The sequence below is a fragment of the Eurosta solidaginis genome, chromosome 1 (genome assembly GCF_040869045.1).
Source record: "Eurosta solidaginis isolate ZX-2024a chromosome 1, ASM4086904v1, whole genome shotgun sequence".
Classification (NCBI taxonomy): Eukaryota; Metazoa; Arthropoda; class Insecta; order Diptera; family Tephritidae; genus Eurosta; species Eurosta solidaginis.
Window position 1 is genome coordinate 63,499,458 of NC_090319.1, and position 25,500 is coordinate 63,524,957.

Below are 25,500 nucleotides of genomic sequence, written 5' to 3' on the forward strand. Positions count from 1 at the left end.
AACATTGTCGATGTAATAAGTTTTACTGCAATCAGTTGGTTTCTGAGAAAATGCAAAATACAATTTTGATGCCAAAAATGTATAGCGGTCACGAGATATTGCAGTCTTGATAAAAGCATTATTTATTGAAGGATGTTTTGACCAATGTTTTAAAGGCGGAAGCTTGTTATAAAGACAAAACGAACATAGAGCCCAGTATAATTTGTATCAGTCTTTACTATATTTGAACTATTTTTTGCGGTTTGAGACTCAGAAATGGGGTAATTTGTACATTGTGCGATATACATGCACAGGCTTCGAGGAAACATCTTTTGAAAAATTTTGAAAGGGCAAAGAATTGAGAGGAATTTTCGGACTTATATTACGTCTACGATAATCACTTATAATATGTATAGGCATGGAATTTTCTCAAAGAGATTACTATAACCTAAAGTTTGTTGAGATGTAATTCTCATTACCATCTTGTATTAAATAGGATACCACAAATTCGTTCGGTGCTATAATGCTTTCAAAATCTGATAGCTCACTATTGGATGATGAAGGGGTACCAGATTCACCAGAGTATAAAATACTACTGGTACATATAAGTACCAGCTCACTGAAACTCCACAAACTCAAGCAAATCCATGTAAATGTTTCACTAAATATGCTAAAGCTTGTAAATTAAATAAATACCTTCCATAAAAATAATTTGTTTGGCAATTACAACTTTTTGTTTTAAGATTGTTATTCAAAAACCAAACACGTGTCCGAATCTTTCACTATTTTACTCAAAACTGAGCGTACTGCACAGGAGAAAATAATTTCGTTTTTATACGTACCTTTAGACAAACTAAAAAGCCTGCTTTGGTATATTTTTTATTCAGTTTGAGTGTGATTTTGAGGATTTAGTCCAATATACACATACGGTGTACCAACAAGTTCGAAAGGGTTAAGTTGATTTTTGGGTTAATAAAATAAATAAAAAGTATTGCTAAGTTGTTCTAAATCCTGGAGATGCGGGGCATCGATCCCCGTACCTCTCACATGCTAAGCGAGCGCTCTACCATCTGAGCTACATCCCCAGTTGTTGCATTCGACGTTAATAGTGTGTTTTGTCCTATCTGCACGAAATGGGCTGCATTATCGTCATTTATATATATACACATCCACACATACATATGTAGTTAAGTACTATTTGGAATAAATCAAAATATCTAAGAATAAAAAAGTGGAAGAGTTTTGATTTTTAATTAAATGCTTATAAATTTAGATTTTATCAAAGAGGATAAATAAATAAGAGCCACCAGTCTGCTACGAGTGGCAAGTAACTCGCTGGAAATAAACAAAATGATGTCTAATATTTTCTGTGAGGGACATTTTTAATTGTCTCGCATTTATCCATGCCGTGAAGGCACCTTATACTAATTTCACACAGACGGCTTATTGAATAATAAAGGCAGTTTTCTACATTACGACGCTTATTGAGCTCAATCTTCCCTACAAAATTCGAATCTATAATTATTTCATTAGTAGCTAATCGAATGCCTAATGAAGTCAAAAGCACAATGCAACTCTGTTGGCCGCGTTCCGCTTCTTAGTTTTTGGTGTGTTCAGTGCTTAAAAATGTCATTTGTCAAAGTAAATGTCATTGTCTGCATGGCGGAACGATACAAGGTGGCCGCATCGAACAGCTGATTATAACCTTTTTTATTTGATTTGATACATCAACTACCGGCGCAGTAGGATTTTGACATTTGTCCATCGAATTTACAATTACATGGAATTTTTTTTGTTTGTAGGTATGTCACCATGCTCCCACCTTGTATCGTTCCGCCATGATTGTCTGTCTCATCGTTCATACTAATCGAGCAATTACTTCTGTGTGAAAGCAAAAAATTTACGATTTCATTAGCAGGTGAAATGAGATCATTAAGTTTCTGTGTGAAAACAGTATTATGCAAATGTGATTTTTGGAAAGAGAATTAATTAAGTAATTAAATACGGAAAAATAACCGCAAATACCCCACGAAATGTATAGAAGACATTTATGCACATCTCTCCCAAAAAAAACAAAAAACCTGCGATTACCCTAACCAAAAATATTACGCAAATTAAAGAGTCGCGTCTCTTATTATATTTATCCTCTTTGATTTTATTACATATTTGCTCATTTTATACCAGCCATGAGGTTATGAGTGAAGCAATAATTAACATCGTTGCTTTTTATTCGTATCTACTTTGAAAAAGAACGGTAAAAATGCTGAAACGAATAAAAATGTATAGATTTTCAAGAAAATATTCAGTCAGTGCTTTTATGGTGAGTTAAAGTGTGGTCACCAGATCATTTTACTTTCTGTACTGCCAGTAAATTTTGTGGAAACATACATACATACATGTAAGGCGCGATAACCTCCGAAGAGATCTAAGGCCGAGCTTCTCTTCCAATTTGCGTCGTGCTCCTCTTGATTTTCCCTACAAATTGGCCGGACGGGACCTACATGCTTTATGCCGACTCCGAACGGCATCTGAAAGGCAGATGAGTTTTCACTGAGAGCTTTTCATGGCAGAAATACACCCGGAGCGCTTGCCAAACACTGCCGAGGGGCGACTCCGCTTAGAAAAATTTTCTTCTAATTGAAAAATCTTATTTCTAAAATTTTGAAGTTGCTTTGCCCGGGGTTTGAACCCAGGGCATACGGTGTGGTAGGCGGAGCACGCTACCGTCACACCACGGTGGAAAAGTATATCTAAAAATGTCAGAAAATTTTTGAGTATTTCTTATCCTCACCCGGTAAGTCAACATTTTATGTTTGTTTTTATAATTATTATTTGAAAAACTTCCCGTTCTTTTAGTATGTAGGTACGTCAGAGGAGCAGCGATATGGGGATATTGAAGATTTATCTGGCACCAAATTCCAACTGCTTTGTGGCTTCCAATGGAACAAAGTGGACCAATACTCTATTACCGTCTAGCCGTGTGCGCAACTAAAAACTTTTGAGAGAAGCGGGAGGAACTGTAAAAAGTTACCTGTCTTGGAATCTAATGGACATATTTAAGTCCATAGTAGCGAAGGAAAAAAAGGGTATTAGGTACTATGTGTGAAAAAATCGGAACGCTTGAAATTAACTGAAAAGTTCAGTCTGGAAAAACACCAATGATATAGAAAATGATTGCTGAGAATGAGCTATGCGCCAATATTGGAATTTCGCTTGCTGCTGGATTGAAACATGCAAATATTCAGCTCTGCACAGAGTAATGGGGATCAGACTCCTGGTCAATCTACGGAGCCACTATGTGATACTACGATTCACTAGAGCTGCCTTTATTAGATTCGTCGGTGAACGCGTAATTCACGCCGGACAAACAATAAGAACAAGCCAAATAATCATTTGGATCCACTTTTAAAGCCAAAAAAAAATATAAATGTAGACGAACAGTTGTTCTCATTCAGGGGGTGTATTACTAAATTTGCTCAATATATACCCTCCAATCCCAAACATATGGTATTAAAATATTTAAAGTCTGTGGCGCTTCTAATTCATATCCTTTGAAGGGAATTTTGTATACCATCAAAGAACGTAATCAGCCAAGATATGTGCATAAAGGCGATCGGGTTTTGTTGGCCCTCACAAAAAGACATTACTTTCCTGCAAAAAATCGTCTTTGCTGATAATTTGTTTACCACATTGAATGGTGTCCATATTTAGCCTACGTGGGTACTCAAAAGAAGGTAATCTGTCCGATCATATGGATTTAAATGTTTAGGCTTACAATTTCGGGCCACACCTGCATTAATATACTCACAAGAGTTAGAAAAATAAAACCTAATTGGCGCGATAAGCCTGCGAGAAGATTTGACCGAGCCTTACCTCCAACTACTTTTTAATCCTTCATAGAAATTGGCGAGATGGCACTTATATATTTTACACCGTCTCCGAAAGGCATCTGTAATTTTGCTGAAAGGCTTTTTATGGCAGAAATAGACTGAGAGTGTTTGCCAAACCACTGGAGAAGGGCACCCTCGCTGAGAAAAACTTGTTCTAAAGTACCTACCTAGTTTAATCTTGCTTTTCCCGTGACCATGACCACGTCAACAGCCAATCAATTTATTATACTACATTTGGAACTTGACTGATGCTCGAAAAACGAAATATCACTCTTTCATGCAGAAACAATTCGAAAAACGTTTATAAAAATTTTATCAAAAGCTGTATGGGTGGAGGTTTAGCGATTAGTTGTATGTGTTTTACATATATAGACATAAGCGTAATGTAATGAATAAAGCCCGAAAAGCTTCGTTGTCAAGGTCATGTTGTGAGAATGCTCTGACACACAAAGTATTCCGTTGAGTATCTGTATTTGTAAGCAGAAGTAAATAGAGTTCTCCACTGAGTTGCGAGGTACAGGTTTTGGAAAACTTTAACTCTAATGGTGCTCCCAGTTGACGTCGGTTATCGCGAAATAGCTGCCAGGACTTGATACGCAACGGCCAAAACCACCACGGTAGCCAAAGAAGATGCAATATGGAACAAATCCAAGATCTTTTTTCTGGAAAATGTATGGTCCCATAATTATATCTATTAGCACTGGAATTTGGCAGCAATGGAAAAAGGGGAACATTTACTGAGTTGATAAACATGAGGGGGAAAACTTGATATACCTTAGTGATTCCGACCAGCGTCTGTCGTCGCTAGAGACGAATTACTGAATACTTTGTAAATTTTTAGCGTTAAGACTCATTAAATAAGATCATATTTCTTGCAAATTATATATGGAGAACTTTGTGACGTTTAGCGATCTTCATGACCACCAACTCAAACTTAACCAATCAGCGAATTATTTGGTTAATTATATGAACGTAGAAATTCAAAAATGTAAAGAGTTAATTGTACACCTTGAACAAAAAAAATGTTTTCAATCTGTCAATATTTTATATAAAATAGTATGGATTGAGTGGCCTTATGCGCTAAGATCGTTGCTTAAATCAAACGTCCGAAATGGTGAGTGTTTTCAGATGAACTGATCTTTGACCACCTGATCGTGTCCACGTATAAAATAATTGCATACAGCGTCCTCCGATAGTAAAGTATTTAAGTAAAGTTATAGCAGGCGGCATTAATAATCGATCGCAAATCAGCTAACATAAATCAATTTTACTATTTATTAAACTGGCAAGTGCCCAGGGGATTAGCCCATTAGTACAGTATGCATGTCATAATACAGGGTATAACACGTTTTTAGATATGCAGCACCTGTTTGTGCCTCCCACAAGACTTCCAAAATCTCTCTCTCTCTCATTACTCTTGTCACAAGAAGGAGAGAAGACTGTAGGCTTCTGATGGGCGTAGGTACAGGCCATGTTAGTGAACGAGGATGTGGAAAGTGAGTACTGTGTTCGTGGTCTGCGCTCGTTGGACTACATCTGTCATCTCTAGACGAAACAAGTGGCAATGGTCCTTAAATGTTTCTATCATTTGCCAAGAGGGCAAATTTATTTTTATGTTTGATCTTCGATATAGACAAATCCAGTTCATGTGAGGTCCCCACGGACCAGCCAGTTCATGAATCTCCCAAGTCTTTTTATTTCGCTCTGCTACTCTTGACCACGGTTGCCGAACTTTGTTATTAGTAACCACACTTGGTTATTTTTTTCGCCGTTTTTTACTTGGTTACTTTCAGACGCATTTGGTAACTTTTTTTTCGAGATTTTTGCTGCACAAGGAAGTATAGAAATAATTGTCCTACAATACTAATATAAAACATTTTTCAACACTGGCTAACCAATTACCGGTTCATGTGAATATGCAGAAATAAACAGACCATTCACTTTCTCCAAGAAACTGTCAGCACTAACCTATTTCTTGTATGAAACCCGTCAGCTTTTGGCAGTTTTGCTGACCGATTCTGACTATTTCTGACTATACGGAAACAGGCTTTAAGATGAATACATTTTAGCTTTAAATAATAACGATAACACAAATATAAATAAGCACTCTCACCACTAGCAACGAGCTTTTTATACTCAGTTGAGCAGAGCTCACAGAGAATATTAAATTTGATTGCACAGGCATAAAGGAATCGAGATAGATTGAGACTTCCATATATCAAAATCATCAGTATCGAAAAAAAATTTGATTGGGTCATGTCCGTCCTTCCGTCCGTCGGTCCGTCTGCCCGTTAACACGATAACTTGAGTAAATTTTGAGGCATCTTGATGAAATTTGATATGTAGGTTCCTGGCCACTCATTTCAGATCGCTACTTAAAATGAACGATATCGGACTATAACCACGCCCACTTTTTCGATATCGAAAATTTCGAAAAATAGAAAAAGTGCGATAATTTATTACCAAAGATGGATAAAGCGATGAAACTTGGTAGGTGAGTTGAACTTATGGCGCAGAATAGAAAATTAGTAAAGTTTTGGACAATGGGCGTGGCACCGCCCACTTTTAAAAGAAAGTAATTTCGAAGTTTTGCAAGCTGTAATTTGGCAGTCGTTGAAGATATCATGATGAAATTTGGCAGGAACATTACTCCTATTACTATATGTATGCATAATAAAAATTAGCAAAATCGGAGAACGACCACGCCCACTTTACAAAAAAAATTTTTTTTTAAGTCAAATCTAAAAAAAAAGTTAATATCATTACAGTATATAAGTAAATTATGTTAAAATTCAACTCCAGTAATGATATGGCGCAACAAAATACAAAAATAAAATAAAATTTCAAAATGGGCGTGGCTCCGCCCTTTTTCATTTAATTTGTCTAGAATACTTTTAATGCCATAAGTCGAACAAAAATTTTCCAATCCTGAAATTTGGTAGGGGCATAGATTCTATGACGGTAACTATTTTCTGTAAAAATGGGCGAAATCGGTTGAAGCCACGCCCAGTTTTTATACACAGTCGTCCGTCTGTTCTTCCCCTCGGCCGTCAACACGATAACCTGAGCAAAAACCGATATATCTTTACTAAACTTAGTCCACGTACTTATCTGAACTCACTTTATCTTGGTACAAAAAATGGACGAAATCCAACTATAACCGCGCCCACTTTTTTGAAATCGAAAATTACTAAAAATGAAAAAAAAATGCCATAATTCTATACCAAATACGAAAAAAGGGATGAAACATGGTAATTTGATTGGTTTATTGACGCAAAAAATAACTTTATACTAAATTAAGTAGAAGAAATGAAAAATTTCTGTAAGGCGAAATCAAAAGCCCTTGGAATCTCGGCAGGAATACTGTTCGTGGTATTACATATACAATTAAATTATCGGTACCCGACAGATGATGTTCTGGGTCACTCTGGTCCACATTTTGGTCGATATCTCGAAAACGCCTCCACATACACAACTACCACCACCCCTTTTAAAACCCTCATTAATACCTTTAATTTGATACCCATATCGTACAAACACATTCTAGAGTCACCCCTGGTCCACACCACAGAACTAAGGCCCACTCCCCTTTACAAACACATTCTAGAGTCACCCCTGGTCCACCTTTAGAACTATGGCCCACTCCCTTTTAAAATACTTTTTAATACCTTCCATTTGATACCCATGTCATACAAACACATTCCAGGGTTACCCTAGGTTCATTTTCCTAGATGGCGATTTTCCCTTATTTTGTCTCCAAAGCTCTCAACTGAGTATGTAATGTTCGGTTACTCCCCAACTTAGGCTTCAATTGAATTTGTGCGAGAAAAATGTAAACAATTTGGCTGTGGAAATGTATAAGTAAGTTATATTTGGCAAATTATCATAATTACTTAGTTATATTAAAATTTTATTAGATTCGTTGTTCGACAGAAAAAAGCAGAAAGTAATAGCTGCGGGAATGATGATTGTGTCGAAAAAGAAGAGCCGGTCCCAAATCAAAGGTTTGTATTGTAGTATCACAGTAAAAGGGCCTGTACGTACATTGTATGTGTTTAAATAGCTTAACCAACTATTGTATTCTATTAATTTTAATTTCAAATAAGTGCAACAAAAAAATCATAATTCAATAACCACTTATCAAAATTTTTTCAAATTTTTAGTGAGAAAACTACACTGCGGCGTAAATTTCGTGTAGAGTGGGCTGAAAAGTTTTCTTGGCTCGAGGAAAAAGAGGAAAAGTCATATTGCGAAATATGTGAAAAATTGTTGATGAACCATTTTAGCTATATGACAAAATATAGTAAAAGTCAGTCATATATTCAACCGGAGGAACAAAAAAAGAACCAGTTAAAAATAGATTCGTATAAAAGTGGTGAGCAAGTAAATCCTTGTAGACAAGTAGGCAATGCCGAGTAAATTTTAGCTGTGTTTATTGTTAAGCACAACCTTCCATTTTTGCTGATGGATTCTTTGCCAAATTTATTAAGGGCATGTTGTCCAAATTCCAGTATAGCCAAAGCTTTGAAGTGCGGACGGACAAAAACCACTCAAATAGTTGAAAAATTAGATAGCAGGGCAATAAACTAAATAAGGTGTGCAATGCGATGTTCAAAGTTTTCTCTAATCGTTGATGAGACAATGGATATTTCAACTAGATAGTGTTTGGTTTTAGTAGTACGGTATTTTGATGGGATATCTCGATTTTTAACGTTTGTTGATCGAATTGGTACAAGCAGATGCTGAATACATATATCAAAGCATAAAATCGTTTCTTGATGACAACAATATCCCATGGCTTGAGAATTAAATGGCTTAAAGGCCAAGTTTGGAAAAGACAGAAAATTTGTTTATTTAAAATGTAGTTGCCATTCGTTGCATTTGTGTTCAAGTTATGCGTGCAAGAAACTCACTATGGAAATCGAAACTTTATGTCGAAATATATAAATTTGTCTCATACAGCCTTATAAGAATTTGTGAACTAAAGAGTTTCAAGATTTTTGTAATGTACCGCTATACAAAATTTTAGGGCTTTCCTTGACTAGATGGCTAGCACTCGAAAATATTATTAATAAAGCAATGGGAAGCCTTACAATTGTACGTTTTGTCATCTGTACAAGAAGTTAATGGTATAAAAGCAAGAGATCGAGCAAATTTAATGGAAGATAAAGAAGTTAAGGTGTTTTTTTTTGTCCTGCATTCTTAAAATAATCAATGATTTAAATAAAGAATTTCAGTCAGAAAACGTTCGTCTACCCTTCTTGTATTTGCAAATCGAAATCAATTTTAAACTAATTGCATGTAATTATATGGACAACCAATTTTTAGAAAATGTGCAAAACCTAACAAACCTTGACTTCTGTGATCAAAGTAGATTTTTACCTGTAAAAGATATATTTATTGGAATTAAGGCGGAAAGTTACCTAGTGTTCAGAGATGGAAATATTTAAAATAAAAATTGACATACGTGAGTTTTATATTGAAGTGCTGAAACAGTTAAAACTGCGCTTTGATTTTAGTAGACAAGATATTAAAGATTTGTCAATTATTATTCCAAAAAATGCGATATGTCAAACGAATACAGCAATTATGCAACTTGTAAATAATTTCTCCTATGTATTGTGCTCGGATGCAGAATCGGTTATAAGGGAATGGCACCTATTAAGACTATCCAAAAATCATTTAAGATGACCTGGATTTAGTTGCTTTTTGGGATCAGGTTAGTCTTTTTAAAAATGGTCTTATTGAAAAAGCGTTTAATAACTTATCAAACTTTGTATTTAATCTGATGTGCTTTAAACACAGCTCTGCATATACAGAACGTCAATTTTTTGAACTAAGTTTAATCATGCGTGGTTCCCGGGGGGGGGGGGGGGGGGGGGGGGGGACTTTTTTTTAAATATATGTAATAATAACGTAAAAAAGCAAGAAAATTAAAAATTAGTAAAAATCCGTTTTGTGATAAGAAATTACTATGTAGATTAGTATTATATACTTCATTACAGTCAATACAAAAAAAAGTTCCCCCCCCCTGGAACCGCGCATGGTTTAATTAAAACAAAATTAGGAAATAAACTTGAGTTCACTACTGTGAACAATTTGATGAGGGCAAAAGAATTGTGCTATGATATTGGGGATAGGGAAATATGGACACCGTAAAAACGGCGTCAGATAGGGCTTTACGCCATACTTCAAGTTCGACAACTAATGTTAAAGTAGTTAAGGGTTACTTAAGTTTTCGTTTCGCTTTGAAGTTGAAAGATTCTCCTAACCTTCAAAAAACATGTATGCTTGAAGTTTTTGTCAAAGTTGAAGTCTGACGTAAAGCCACCGTAACATCAATCTAAGACTTAAAAAATAATAAAAAAAAAATGTTTAAGTTAAACGGTTTTATTGAAAACAATACTTACATGAAATAATAATAATACGAAAAGCTAGAAAATAATTAGGTAGGTCCTAGGTACTAGTCAGCACACTCCTTATCAATCTAGGGCGTTGATCAGACAATTAAATAAAAGCATTGGGCGTTGGTCACAGGTCGATTTCTATTCTTTCATGTATTACGTGTTACGAATATGAGCCAAATCGGACCACAAATGCGAATTTTGTGAATATCTCGATCCTTGCGCCACCTAGCGGCGATTTTTTCTTATTATTGCATTGTCATCGGGTTCTGAACTATATTCCAAGTTTCAAGCTTGTAGCTTATCGGGAAGTTACTTAAATTTCAATTACAAGATTCGTTCACAACGGCCGTGCGGCCGTGCATGCGGCCTGCCTGTCAACTCAAGCTAAATAAACCCGTTTAAAAAGTACAACTTTTTAAAAACCGCACTAAGTCATTTATTTTTAATGTACATATGTATAACTTTATTTATATAGCATATGAACTGGGGTTTTGTTTGTTTTTTGAGTGAGTTGAATGCTAATACCTACATATGTAACACATGATTTTTGTTTTTGTTAAATCGATAAAAACTGCTTTTTGAATCGTTTGTTACTTTTTGGTTATTTTTTTGGGCTCGTTGGTTATTTTTTTGTTCATGCTTGTGGCAACCGTGCTCTTGACTGCCCAGGCTACTCTCATTCCCTCGTTTTCTATTCTTCTCATCCATTTCACTCTCCCTCACTCCTTCCTAACCCATCATCGCTCTAAATCCCAAAAATGCATTTGATGGCTATAAGAATAAGGTACTACATATGTTTATTAAAAAAAGAAAGCTGATAAATCTTCGTAGCACCCTGTAAGCGTATGCAAATTATTTTTTATATAAAACTACAAGTCGATAGTGGGCATGTATGTTAATCATGTGTTGACTACGGCTTGTAGCTCATGTATCTAAATTGCTGTTAGAATAAAATGCGGTTTAAGTTGTCTAAATAGTCACACCAACAAATGATTTATCGGTATCGGCGCCAAACCCTGACAATAATATGATTGCATTGATTTGATTAATAATTCATTAAGTGGACCACCAAAGGTAGCAGAGCTGTGAATAAAACTACAATTTCATATTTCAATAAATGGTATGAACGTTGTATAAAATGTAGAGTTAAATATAAATTTCACCTTGAATTTGGGAGCACCTCATAGTCCCGACGGTATCCATGAATCCGATTAGATTACCTTACCTGGGCTTCAAGGGGGTGATAGGCACAGTACACAGCTTTATAGCTTACGCCGTCCAATCAATCTTACCTATCCGAGGGGAATCCTGTTAGCAGGCAAGGCTCTGGCAGCCGAAATTTTTCATAGACTAGGGGTGGGGGCCTAAAAGGTTCAACGCGATCATATGAAATCACTTCCGAGGTGGGCGGGCTAGTACCTGAAAGTTGTTTTTTTACTGGAACATACCTACAGGATATATATCCGGCAAAGCACTGTCAACATCGATAGCACTCCCAGAAACCTTCGGGAGCGTCTTTATCGATACAAGAAGAAGAAGAAGGTTGCCTTAACTACGATGAACTGCCGAGTCCGATCAAAGGAGAGCCACGTGAGTGAGGTGCCGAAGTGTAGACCGATATCTCAGGTGACACGATGCCTTAGCTATTTGGCTCAGTCTACCTCTGTGCCGTTTTCTCCGATTATCATATCACCCGAATTCCGGAATTACATGGCCTACAAGACAAAACCACAAACAGCATCAGTGTATGTCGACACGGCTAAAGGTAACAGAGGGAACATTCACGCCCACGAAATGCAGTCGGGCGTTTGCAAGGGGCGCAGGCTTAACCGTATGGTATTTGAGCTGAGCTTAGAAGATTTCATCAGCGCAGTGGCTCAAAAAGAGGTCGGGTAAATAATCTAGACTACGCCAAGGAGCGCTAATTTTTGATACCACGACAAAAGGCTCGACAACCATTGGGCTCATATAAAAATCACAACGCTCCACATACCACCGAAAGGCAATCGTACGGCAGACACTCAGTTCTAAAGATGGAGCAACATATTCAGGGAATTGATCCGGGTGTAACACTATCACCACCTGGGAATACACATTGGCTCCTAGATTGGATAGACTCCAATGAGCATCTTACCTGGCTTGCTGTGCAACGTGTGCGACCCTGGACCGCTCAGCCCATCCTCATAACAGAAGGTGGATGATATTAAATTAAAAATATAAGGAGTGATTTTTTCTTCTAATTTGCGTCGCGCCACTATTAATGCTTTTCTACAAACTACATCGACTCAGAACGGTATCTGCAAGGCTGATGAGTTTTGGCGGTGAAACTACAACTGATACCGACGGGTTATCTTTTATTATCGGCTTGTTATCGAACAAAAAAATTGTGGTCGAGTTATCAGCTTGTTATCTCCGAGTAATCAGCTTCTTATTGGTGCCTAATCGGCTTGTTTTTGATAGATTAGAGATAAGCCATCATTTAAATATTGAAGTTTTTTCAGCATGTGACGACACGATGAGTCAGTCGTTGATAACAAATGAATAACATGCCTACAATAAATTGGTAAAACACCGATAAAAATTGATAACATTTCGATAACAAATCTGAAAACTTTTTGACAACAGATTATAGCTTTTCGATAAGAAATCGTTAAGTTTTTAATAACACATCGTTAACTTTTCCATATACAATCAATGTATAACTTTTCGATATACATCCTATAACTTTTCTATAAAACAATCGATAAGTTTTCGATAAAAATCGATTACCCGCCTATAACAAGTTGTTAGCACTAAGATACAAATCGATACATTTTCAGTGAATCGATAACTTTTGATAACATCTTTTACTTTTTGATGAATAATCGATAACTTTTCGATAGTATCTCGATAGTAAACTGGTAACTTGTCAAATAAATCGATCACTCATCGATAAACTTTGTTATTGTTAGCAAATTTATAACAAATAAATAAATAAATGCAAGGCGTAATAAACTCCGAAAAGATTTTAGGCCGAATTTATAACACTTCTTAAAAAATTTATAACAAACCGATAACACGCCGATAAGAAATGGATGAAACGTCCGAAACGCATCGATAACAAACCGATAGCTCATCGATAACTTGACACTTCGGTATCAAATTGATAACACGTAGTCCGGTTTTGTTTCCGCCTCCGGCTTCAGTTTTGGCTATGGTTTTCACTTATCGTTTTTCCCCTCTCCTCTTCTTTTTCCTTTTCCAAAAAAAAAAAATGGATTTAACTGCTATTTTTCAGCGTAAAGCTTTTATTGTCATTAAAATACGTTTAAATCTAAGCAATTTTCTATGTTTCGCGAGCCATAGCTCGAAGAAAAGTTAGTTCATGATAGAACCATATGTATATGTATTATTGCGCAGCTTTTTTAAGCACACAAAACAACAGCATTTCAAGTGTACAGCTGGGTATGTAATGTTCGGTTTCACCAGAACTTAGACTTCCTTACTTGTTTTACAATGCGTTTTTTCTCTGAGAGTAGCAGTTTGGAAACAGATAAAACTAATAAGTTCACCCTTTGTACTTTTCTGTGTTTATTCATTAAAAATACAAACATTATATCACATGGCCTTTCTCATTTCAATAGCACAATTAAATTGGGCAAATATCTAAACAAATCACAAGCAAATGTTCTTTATCAAAAAAGCCAAATATTTGCTTTGTTCCCATTTCCTGAATCTAGAAGTTTCTACTTATTTTTTATTGACACAATCCACTAATGTATAAATAGCGCCCACAAAACCGTCTAGATTTTTGACTCCATTAGGCACTCAATAAAACAACAATGAGATAATTAAGAATTTGTATTTTATATGGAACATTGGGTTTTTATTGTGACGAATATTAGTGACACCATCAAACTAAGTCCCAAAAAGTGTTCGCTGTTTAAAAAGGAAGTAAATTATTTGGGTCACAAGGTAACGACAAAAGGCATCTGTACTGCGAATGAAAAGATAGAGGCAGTAAAGGATTGGCCAAGACCACTGAACCTACATGAATTGAGAAGTTTCCTTGGGCTGTGCACATATTACTGCAGATTTGTACCAAACTCTTCCAGCGTAGCCCATAGCCTCCATGAGCTTACAGGAAAAAATAAAGCTTTTGAATGGAAAAAGGAGCAAGAGTTGGCTTCCCAAACATTGAAGGAGCGTTTGTGCACTGCCCCAATATTGGCATATCCGATTCCAGGAGCAACAATTATTCTAGATACAGATGCGAGTGGATATGCTATAGGAGGCGTTTTGTCGCAACTGGTTGATGGACAGGAGAAGGTAGTTGCATACTACAGCCGTTTAATTGGGAAACCAGAGAGGAACTACTGCGTTACACGGAGAGAGCTGTTGGCATTGGTAGAGTGCATTAAACATTTTTACAAATACCTCTATGGCCAGCGATTCCGAGTCAGGACAGATCACGAAGCGTTGAAATGGCTTCTGCAGTTCCGTAATCCAGAAGGACAATTGGCACGGTAGATCAAGCGGCTACAAAGCTATGACTTTTCCATTGAGCATCGGAAAGGTAGTACCCATGGGAATGCCGATGGAATGTCACGAAGACCATGTAGTTTGGAATGCAAGCACTGTTCAAGGGCCGAGGCTAAAGAAGACATTATAGATGTCCGGCTAATGACTATAACATGTACGGATGAATGGCACAAGGAACAACTAAGAAAGCTGGGAAGATACAGATCTGTCACATGTTATGCAAGGGCTCGAACGAAACGAAAGACCAAACATAGAAGAGATGTTAGCAGAGAGTCCCATTGCGAAGTCATATTGGGCACAGTGGAACAGTTTAGAATTGATATCCAGTTGCCTTCATCGAATATGGGCGAGTGAGGATGGTCAATGCAAGAAGAAACTGATAGTTGTGCCCAGAAAGAGGATTCCTGACGAGCTCAGCGAGCTGCATAACGGTCCAAGCGGAGGGAATCACGAAGACGCTCGAGAAGATTAAACAGAGATTCTATTGGGTTGGTTGCCGTCAGTCGGTCACTGAGTGGATTGCGAACTGCGAGGTTTGCAGCAGAGCGAAAGGCCCAAAAACCCGAAGTCATGGCCAGATGAAGCAATATAACTCAGCCATTTGAAAGAATCGCTATGGATGTCGCAGGTCCATTTCCTACTAGCAACTGCGGAAACAAATATGTACTGGTGGTTATGGATTATTTCAGCAAATGGCTAGAGGTATACCCAATCCCAAATAAAGAAGCGAAAACAGTAACAGAAGTGTTTATAAACAATTGGGTTGCAAGGTATGGTGTACCAATGGAGTTACATTTTGACCAAGGCAGGAATTTCGAATCAGCTGTGTTCCAGGAAATGTGTAAATCATTGGGCATTCGAAAAACACGGACAACTGCATTGCATCCTCAGTCCGATGGTATGGTGGAACGTTTCAATAGAACATTGGAGGAGCATTTAAGGAAGGTAGTAGACAAGTACCATAAGGAGTGGGATACACACATATCATTATTCTTGATGGCTTACCGATCGGCAGTGTATGAGACAACGGGCCAAACTCCCGCAAAGGTAGTTTTTGGCAATGATCTTTGACTGCCAGCTGATTTGAAGTTTGGGATAGATGCCAATGCGGAGGGAAATGTCAAGAAATCCACTGGGGTCTTGGAAGAAGAGCTGCGAGAGATACACGATCTGGTAAGGCAAGAGCAAAGATTATGAGTGACAAGATGAAAGCCAGATACCATAAAGCAAGTAATTCGGAAGGGTTTCAGGAATGAGATTTGGTGCTGTTATACAACCCACAACGAAAAAAAGGTTACGAAATTGCAGTGTAATTGGGAAAGCCCGTACAAAGTTGTAAAACGGATCAACTATGTAGTGTACCGCATACAAACCATTGCCAAACCACGCACCAAAATGAAAGTGATTCATTTGGAAAGTCACTTGTATCTAAATAAACGAATCAATCATTATGTCTACACATATGTACGTACACGCAGTGGAGAAGCAACTCACAACTACATGCATATATCTGAGATACTCCCAAAAGTATGCAATAATTGTGCAAGTATCACTCACATATACACGCGCATGGGGTATGAGAGAAGCTATAAAATTGTGCATCTGTAGTTATAGCTGAGAAATTTATAGCTGATAACTAACTAGTAAGTTCTGGAAAAAGAAGCGCCTAGAAATATGCCGGCGAAGAAACCGCACAGTATAAAAGCGGCAACAGTTGAGGCACGAAAATCGGTTTGATTTAAGCACGCTATCTGTCGAGCAATAGGAGTGTTATTTTGAAAGTAGTATAATAAAGGCCATTTTGCATTATCGAATATTGGAGTTATTTATTCAACAGTTTAGTCATTCGAACGTTAGTAGAAGTTTGCAAATAAGAGGAATTGCACTAAAATCGTTACAATGTATAGAAAACATGGCTAATTATTTCATTAACCCTCTGTGTAAAATTGCTATAGAAATCTCAAAATTTTACGAATATGCGAAGGATGAACAGACGTCTAAGTCCACAACCTATTAACGTCTCATTAACACTTAACACAGGACTTTGATTATGTCAGCCCACTTAACTTCGAGCAATGTTGGTGCTGAAAACTTGGTCCACTGCTCCCAACTCTGAGTTTGTGGGGGTATAAAATAGACAAATTAGCAGTTTGGAAATAGATAAAACTAATTAGTGCACCTTTTGTACTTTTCTTTGTTTGTTCATTAAAAATACAAACATTATATCACATGGCCTTTCTTAATTCAATAGCGCAATTAAACTGTGCAAATATATAAACAAATCACAATGAAATTGTGTTTTGAAAACAGCCAAATATTTGCTTTGTGCCCATTTCCTGAATCTAGAAGTTTCTACTTAATTTTTAATCACACAATCTACTAATGTATATAGAACACCCACAAACCGTCTAGAGGTAAAAAAAGACAAATTAGCAGTTTGAAACCAGATAAAACTAATTAGTGCACCTTTTGTACTTTTCTTTGTTTGTTCATTAAAAATACAAACATTATATCACATGGCCTTTCTTAATTCAATAGCGCAATTAAACTGTGCAAATATATAAACAAATCACAATGAAATTTTGTTTTGAAAACAGCCAAATATTTGCTTTGTGCCCATTTCCTGAATCTAGAAGTTTCTACTTAATTTTTAATCACACAATCTACTAATGTATATAGAACACCCACAAACCGTCTAGAGGTAAAAAAAGACAAATTAGCAGTTTGAAACCAGATAAAACTAATTAGTGCACCTTTTGTACTATTCTTTGTTTGTTCATTAAAAATACAAACATTATATCACATGGCCTTTCTTAATTCAATAGCGCAATTAAACTGTGCAAATATATAAACAAATCACAATGAAATTTTGTTTTGAAAACAGCCAAATATTTGCTTTGTGCCCATTTCCTGAATCTAGAAGTTTCTACTTAATTTTTAATCACACAATCTACTAATGTATATAGAACACCCACAAACCGTCTAGAGGTAAAAAAAGACAAATTAGCAGTTTGAAACCAGATAAAACTAATTAGTGCACCTTTTGTACTTTTCTTTGTTTGTTCATTAAAAAGACAAACATTATATCACATGGCCTTTCTTAATTCAATAGCGCAATTAAACTGTGCAAATATATAAACAAATCACAATGAAATTTTGTTTTGAAAACAGCCAAATATTTGCTTTGTGCCCATTTCCTGAATCTAGAAGTTTCTACTTAATTTTTAATCACACAATCTACTAATGTATATAGAACACCCACAAACCATCTAGAGGTAAAAAAAGACAAATTAGCAGTTTGAAACCAGATAAAACTAATTAGTGCACCTTTTGTACTTTTCTTTGTTTGTTCATTAAAAATACAAACATTATATCACATGGCCTTTCTTAATTCAATAGCGCAATTAAACTGTCCAAATATATAAACAAATCACAATGAAATTTTGTTTTGAAAACAGCCAAATATTTGCTTTGTGCCCATTTCCTGAATCTAGAAGTTTCTACTTAATTTTTAATCACACAATCTACTAATGTATATAGAACACCCACAAACCGTCTAGAGGTAAAAAAAGACAAATTAGCAGTTTGAAACCAGATAAAACTAATTAGTGCACCTTTTGTACTTTTCTTTGTTTGTTCATTAAAAATACAAACATTATATCACATGGCCTTTCTTAATTCAATAGCGCAATTAAACTGTGCAAATATATAAACAAATCACAATGAAATTTTGTTTTGAAAACAGTCAAATATTTGCTTTGTGCCCATTTCCTGAATCTAGAAGTTTCTACTTAATTTTTAATCACACAATCTACTAATGTATATAGAACACCCACAAACCATCTAGAGGTAAAAAAAGACAAATTAGCAGTTTGAAACCAGATAAAACTAATTAGTGCACCTTTTGTACTTTTCTTTGTTTGTTCATTAAAAATACAAACATTATATCACATGGCCTTTCTTAATTCAATAGCGCAATTAAACTGTCCAAATATATAAACAAATCACAATGAATTTTTGTTTTGAAAACAGCCAAATATTTGCTTTGTGCCCATTTCCTGAATCTAGAAGTTTCTACTTAATTTTTAATCACACAATCTACTAATGTATATAGAACACCCACAAACCGTCTAGAGGTAAAAAAAGACAAATTAGCAGTTTGAAACCAGATAAAACTAATTAGTGCACCTTTTGTACTTTTCTTTGTTTGTTCATTAAAAATACAAACATTATATCACATGGCCTTTCTTAATTCAATAGCGCAATTAAACTGTGAAAATATATAAACAAATCACAATGAAATTTTGTTTTGAAAACAGCCAAATATTTGCTTTGTGCCCATTTCCTCATTTGTTATTCACACAATCCACTGATGTATAAATAGCGCCCACAAAACTTATCTTGATTTACTCAATATTTAACAAGCATCTCAAAAAGTTATAGTTTAAAATGAGTTTAAGAAATTATTTCGTCCTATTGGTCGCGCTTAGCTTCCCTTTCACCCACACGAATGCAGAATTTCGCGTTGGAGGTAGCAGTTCTAGCAGTCCTGTGGTTACAGAGGATGAATCATATGTGGTGGCAATATATTATAACGACAAATATGAATGTGCTGGATCATTGATTACTTTGGAAAACGTGGTTACAGTTATAACTTGCATGTGCGTAGAACCGGAAATGATCACAGTTAAAGCTGGTGCCGGGCAAGAGCAAGTTCGCCAAGGGAAATCTTTTATGAGCAATCATATCCTCGGACACAACGTTATGGAATTAGGTATAATTCAAGTGAAATCCCCTTTTAACCGAGATACAGTACGAACAATAGGACCTTGCAAAACTACATTAAAACGGGACATGCAAATGAAAGTTAAGGGATGGTCTTCAGAAAATATTCATTATATCTGCTCTACTGTCGAAATTATAGCAGAAATGAATCATTGTCTAGCTGAATTATCTTGGCCAATAAATACACTTCACAGCACAACAATTTGTGGACAAGGTGCAAATGGAATAAAACGTGGAGCACCGGGCGTTTTAGACGGAGCTCTTTGTGCTGTGGCATCTAATTTGGGTGCTTCGTCAGTTTTATATACAGATATATCTAACACAAAATTTCCTCATTACTATATAAAAGCAAACAGGGGACCGTCATCAAAAGGGCTAATAAATGATATATAAAATTATGTAATACTTAAATAAATAAATAAATAAATAAATAAAAATGTTTTCGTTTTTCTTTTGCATGAGGAGATGTACCTAAACTATAATTTTTTATTGTAAAACTTAAGCTGCTACAATCAAAATACTTCGTGAATTAAAAACTCATTGCGGACATATTGTTGTAGCAATATCGAAGTATTACATATATGATTACTTAGTGGAACATCGCCCTATCTCGGCTGAAAGCCTCATTAGAGTACTTGTGGTATAAATGCCCCATCTCACGTCAAAACATTTTAAATTTAGGCAGAGGTAGCGCGTTTTCGAAATGGTGGCTGAGATAGCGTGAAATTCCACTCAGCAGTCGAAATGGCGATGTTTTTATGGTATTATCTAGAAATTGCGATTTAATAAAAAGTTTTGGTTATATTCGTTGAATGTGTGATAAATTAAGTTGTTAGTTTCTTTACTGACTTCAAACAAACTCATAAATTAATTTCTATTTCACCAATTATGAGTTGACAAAAAATTAAATACATACTTACCAAAACTCATTGAAATACTTATCGCTTTTTATAATATTAAACAAGGTAAAATTGACATCTCTCCAACGTCCTAATCAAGGGTGCTAGGCACGGTCCCTATTGGATGAATTGCAGTCAGGGGATATTTTCGGAACGGAGCCTTCCCCATACCGGACCACTTCGGGATGTAATAATGGACTTACCACAGCAAGGGGCGCTGTTGTAGCGGACGTGTTTTATCCCCACTCTTAACATGAACCAAAGAGACAGTGCCTGAGAGTAAAGAGGCAGTGTCACCGATTAAGTGGTACGAATTTAATCCCCAGCCAGCATTTTTTGAAAATTTTGATCAAAAAATATTCAAATATCATACCCTAAGATGATTAAAAACGTTCAAATTTAAAAGCATTTTCTGTTCGAATATTAGCGTATCGTCGGGAGAAAAATGTACCATAAATGTGATTATTCTTGAATAATCATTTATGATTCATATTTCGAACCGCTTTTTATTCATATTTGATATCATTGTAAAATTGAGCTTTAATTGTTTTAGAGTAATATTTGACTGCTTTTCACAGCCATTTTCTGATCATATTCGTGAATATATTTCAATCGTTTTGGTTTAGATTTTTGACTCATTTTTGAATGCGATTATGATGCATTTATTCTTCATATCTCATTCAAAATAAGATACTACATAATAATCTTATTTCATCAGGGGAATAAGGCATGCGGAAGTGAGCTATTTGAACCACAGGTCACTTGCAAACAAACTTGACCGATATGCACCTGCGACTACAACATCCAACATCAGCTATGATGGTCAATATCTTAAAATACGATACGGTACGGGATGTTGAAGACATATCCAGGTACATATGTCAAGAGAGTTTCACTTACCTGGTCAAACAGCTCACAACTTTTGTATTGTCCAACTATTATGTATTATCTGGGAAGCCGAAGGTGGAGAAACGGTTGGGGAAATCTTCAGGCATGAGCAGCATTTGCATTAAATTGTCTTGAAGAATGTCTTAGTAATAAAAATTTTACATACATATTTTTTCTGAACTTCATGATTGAAAAAATGTGTGTATGTGAAAAAAATAAGTTTTTCAATGAAAAGTAAAATTTTAACAAGTATAAAACTCATTATTCAGTTAACAAATATAGTCAGAAAAGATTCAGAAAGCTGAATTAAAAATGATTATAAATGTTTAATCACCTAAAGTAAACACATTTGATTCAAATATGATTCCAAAATGTGATTGAAAAACTATATTCAGTTTTTGTTCATCGAAAGGTAAGCATATTTGATTATTCTTTTTGTTGACTTTTATGAAATATTAAAATTTAATCATCAAAGGACTTCAAAAATGATTCCAAAACATGATCGAAAAATGATTTTCAGTTTTTGATCATCAAAAGTATTCATATTTGATTATTTCTTTTGTTCAATTGTATGATAACTCATTATTTAGTCAGAAAGAAGAATCAAATTGTATTTATATGTAGGGAAATTCAAAATTTAATCATCTAAATGCCGTGTGGGATCTGCTTTGGCAGTCTTAGCAGTTTATTTCTATAAAAAATGTTACAATAAATACATATGCACATACAAGAAAAATATGACACACTTACCGTACGTCCTTCCACTTCCTTTGGCTAATCGGTGACTAAATTGAAAATACTTATTTTCGCGACTATTTATCCCTTCATTAGCAAACGGTCAAACGATTTGAATTTACCGTACCAGCTTGGAAGTTGGAAGAATGCACTGCAGTTTACAAAAACACCAAACAGGAGAAGCGGTCACTTTGGTTGAACAAAGAAAAAGGCAAAAAACAATGAACAGCTGAAATGTATGTATGTATGTTGTAAATATGTATGTTACAGAATTTTAGTTGGCGTAAACAGCTTTAATATAGCAAGAATATGAAACAATAGAAACATGAAAACAACAACCTTAGTATGTGCATATGCCTGCAAACAATGGTAATTTCAAATATAGTTGTGCGTAAGTATATAGACAAATTTTTAGAGCAGGGATTCCAAACATCGCCGCCCCCGTGAATCAGGAAGATTCACCATCATCAACGTCCAGGACAGCCAGCTTGGAAACTGCCCGCCGTTTTACTCCACTAGTAGTTCGTATGTCTGCACGCCGTATTTCCCCATCGGAGCCAGGGTACACTTGCTCGACTTTGCCACGACACCATTCTTTACGTGGAACAAATACCAAGTCACCCTTTTGTATTGGCTTCTTTCGCTGGCACCATTTCACCCGTCGAGTTAAGGTTAGCAGATACTCAGATATCCACCGCCGCCAAAAATGATCTCTCAATTGCCGTCCGATGCGCCACTGTTTACGTAAACCATTACCATTCTCAATTTCAATGCAAGCGCTAGGAGTATTTCCTGTGTTTGTTTCTCCCAGTAAAAAATCGTTAGGAGTTAGTGGTTGCTCCTGATCGACGCTGATCGACAAATGTGTTAATGGCCTAGAAATAACCACGTTCTCTGCTTCAATAAGAAAGCTGTACAGCGTATGTTCGCGAGGCGCAGTCTCATTCAACGTGTGACGCAACACCCGCTTGACGCACTGCACCATTCTTTCCCATGCGCCACCTTCTGCCGGATTAAATGGTGTGTTGAACACCCACTCCACACCCCTTTGAGAAAACTGGCTTTGCAGACGAACGCAGTTGTTGTTGTTGTTGTTGTAGCGATTAGGTTACTCCCCGAAGGCTTTGGGGAGTGTTATCGATGTGATGGTCCTTTGTCGGATACAGATCCGATACGCTCCGGTAACACAGCACCATTAAGGTGCTGGCCCGACCATCTCGAGAACGATTTATATGGCCACATTGAACCTTCAGGCCATCCCTCCCTCCCCACCCCCAAGCCCCTTGAGGAGCTTGGGGTCGCCAGAGCCTCGTCTGTTAGTGAAACGGGATTCGCCGCTCGAAGGTGAGGTTGACAATTGGGTTGGAGAAGCTATATATTGCGCTACACAACCCCTTGAATCCCAGACGAATGCAGTCAAACACTTCTGTGAATCGCTTTGCCTCTCGGTCAGCCCCAAAGAAGTTTTTACCATTGTCCGATCTGATGCGTATGGGCACTCCACGTCGGTTCATAAAGTTTCGCATAGCGATAATGCATTAATCCGTGCTTAGATCATGCGCCAATTCCAAATGTACAGCTCTCACAGTCAAACAAGTAAAAAGTGCCACCCACCTCTTCTTAGTGCTGCGTCGCACAGTGATGGTTACCGGGCCAAAATAATCGAAACCTGTATAGCTAAACGGCCGAACGCACGGAGTAAGCCTATCAATGGGCAAAGGCCCCATCAAAGGAGCCACCGGCGCTGCTTTGTTTAATCGACTGAACATGCGGCAATCACACTGCGCAGCAGACTTCGTAGACGCAGCACCCAGTAACTGCGACGAATGTTGCAAATCGCAGCCTCAGAGTTTTGATGGTATGAGGCGGAATGATAGTGCGTTACTAATAGTTTTGTAAATGCATGGTCAGGCGGCAAAATAATGGGGTGTCGCGCGCTGATTAGCAGCCAGCTGGCAGCGTCGATGCGTCCCTGCACACGTAAAACACCCTCCTCGTCTATATATGGCGAAAGTTGTAACCATGCACTGTCTTTAGGGATGTTATGGCCATTTTTAATGGATTCGATTTCCGCACCGTATACCTCATGCTGGACTAGGCGACACAAAATACGTTTGGCTGTATCAACTTCGTTAGCGGTGAGACCAAAGCATCGATCTGGATGAACCCGGCGGCGGCAAATATCAATAAAGCGGATCACCCAAGCGAATGTTCTGACCAATCAACAAATGAAGAAAATTGTTTAATATTTATAAGGTTGCAACTTACGATGACTAAGACAAATTTTGGACGCAGTTCACCATCGGGTTCGTCGTGGCTACGATCGACGACATCTTCACAAGGCCACGTAAGCTCCTCCTTCTGTAGAAACTGGGGTCCACATGGCCAGCGTGCTACTTTGCTAAAATCGACATTATCAACATTATTGACACGAAAGCCACCTCAGCATCCCCAAAGGAGTTACAAGATCGCCAATAGGCAACAGCGGCAAAGGCGTCTTCACTGGCGTCGACAAATACGTGGAGTTGCAATTTATGTGGAGCACCGTTGCGGAAATAAAAACGTGGTATAGCATATTCCATCACCGCTGATAGTTGTTTGCGCCACTTCTCCCATGCTGCACTCCCAGAAACCTTCGGGAGCGTCTTTATCGATACAAGAAGAAGAAGGTTGCCTTAACTACGTTGAACTGCCGAGTCCGATCAAAGGAGAGCCACGTGAGTGAGGTGCCGAAGTGTAGACCGATATCTCAGGTGACACGATGCCTTAGCTATTTGGCTCAGTCTACCTCTGTGCCGTTTTCTCCGATTATCATATCACCCGAATTCCGGAATTACATGGCCTACAAGACAAAACCACAAACAGCATCAGTGTATGTCGACACGGCTAAAGGTAACAGAGGGAACATTCACGCCCACGAAATGCAGTCGGGCGTTTGCAAGGGGCGCAGGCCTAACCGTATGGTATTTGAGCTGAGCTTAGAAGATGTCATCAGCGCAGTGGCTCAAAAAAAAGGTCGGATAAATAATCTCGACTACGCCAAGGAGCGCTAATTTATGATACCACGACTAAAGGCAATCGCACGGCAGACACTCAGTTCTAAAGATGGAGCAACATATTCAGGGAATTGATCCGAGTGTAACACTATCACCACCTGGGAATACACATTGGCTCCTAGATTGGATAGACTCCAGTGAGCATCTTACCTGGCTTGCTGTGCAACGTGTGCGACCCTGGACCGCTCAGCCCATCCTCATAACAGAAGGTGGATGATATTAAATTAAAAATATAAGGAGTGATTTTTTCTTCTAATTTGCGTCGCGCCACTATTAATGTTTTTCTACAAACTACATCGACTCAGAACGGTATCTGCAAGGCTGATGAGTTTTGGCGGTG

At 37.1% G+C, this 25,500-nt stretch overlaps 1 non-coding gene across 1 annotated transcript; it reads right to left on the reverse strand.

Moving 5' to 3' along the window:
• Positions 1-991: 991 nt before the first annotated feature.
• TRNAA-AGC (transfer RNA alanine (anticodon AGC)) lies at positions 992-1,064 on the reverse strand. Its single transcript has one exon. It is a non-coding gene; the product is annotated as a tRNA-Ala (tRNA).
• Between the last annotated feature and the right edge of the window lie 24,436 nt (positions 1,065-25,500).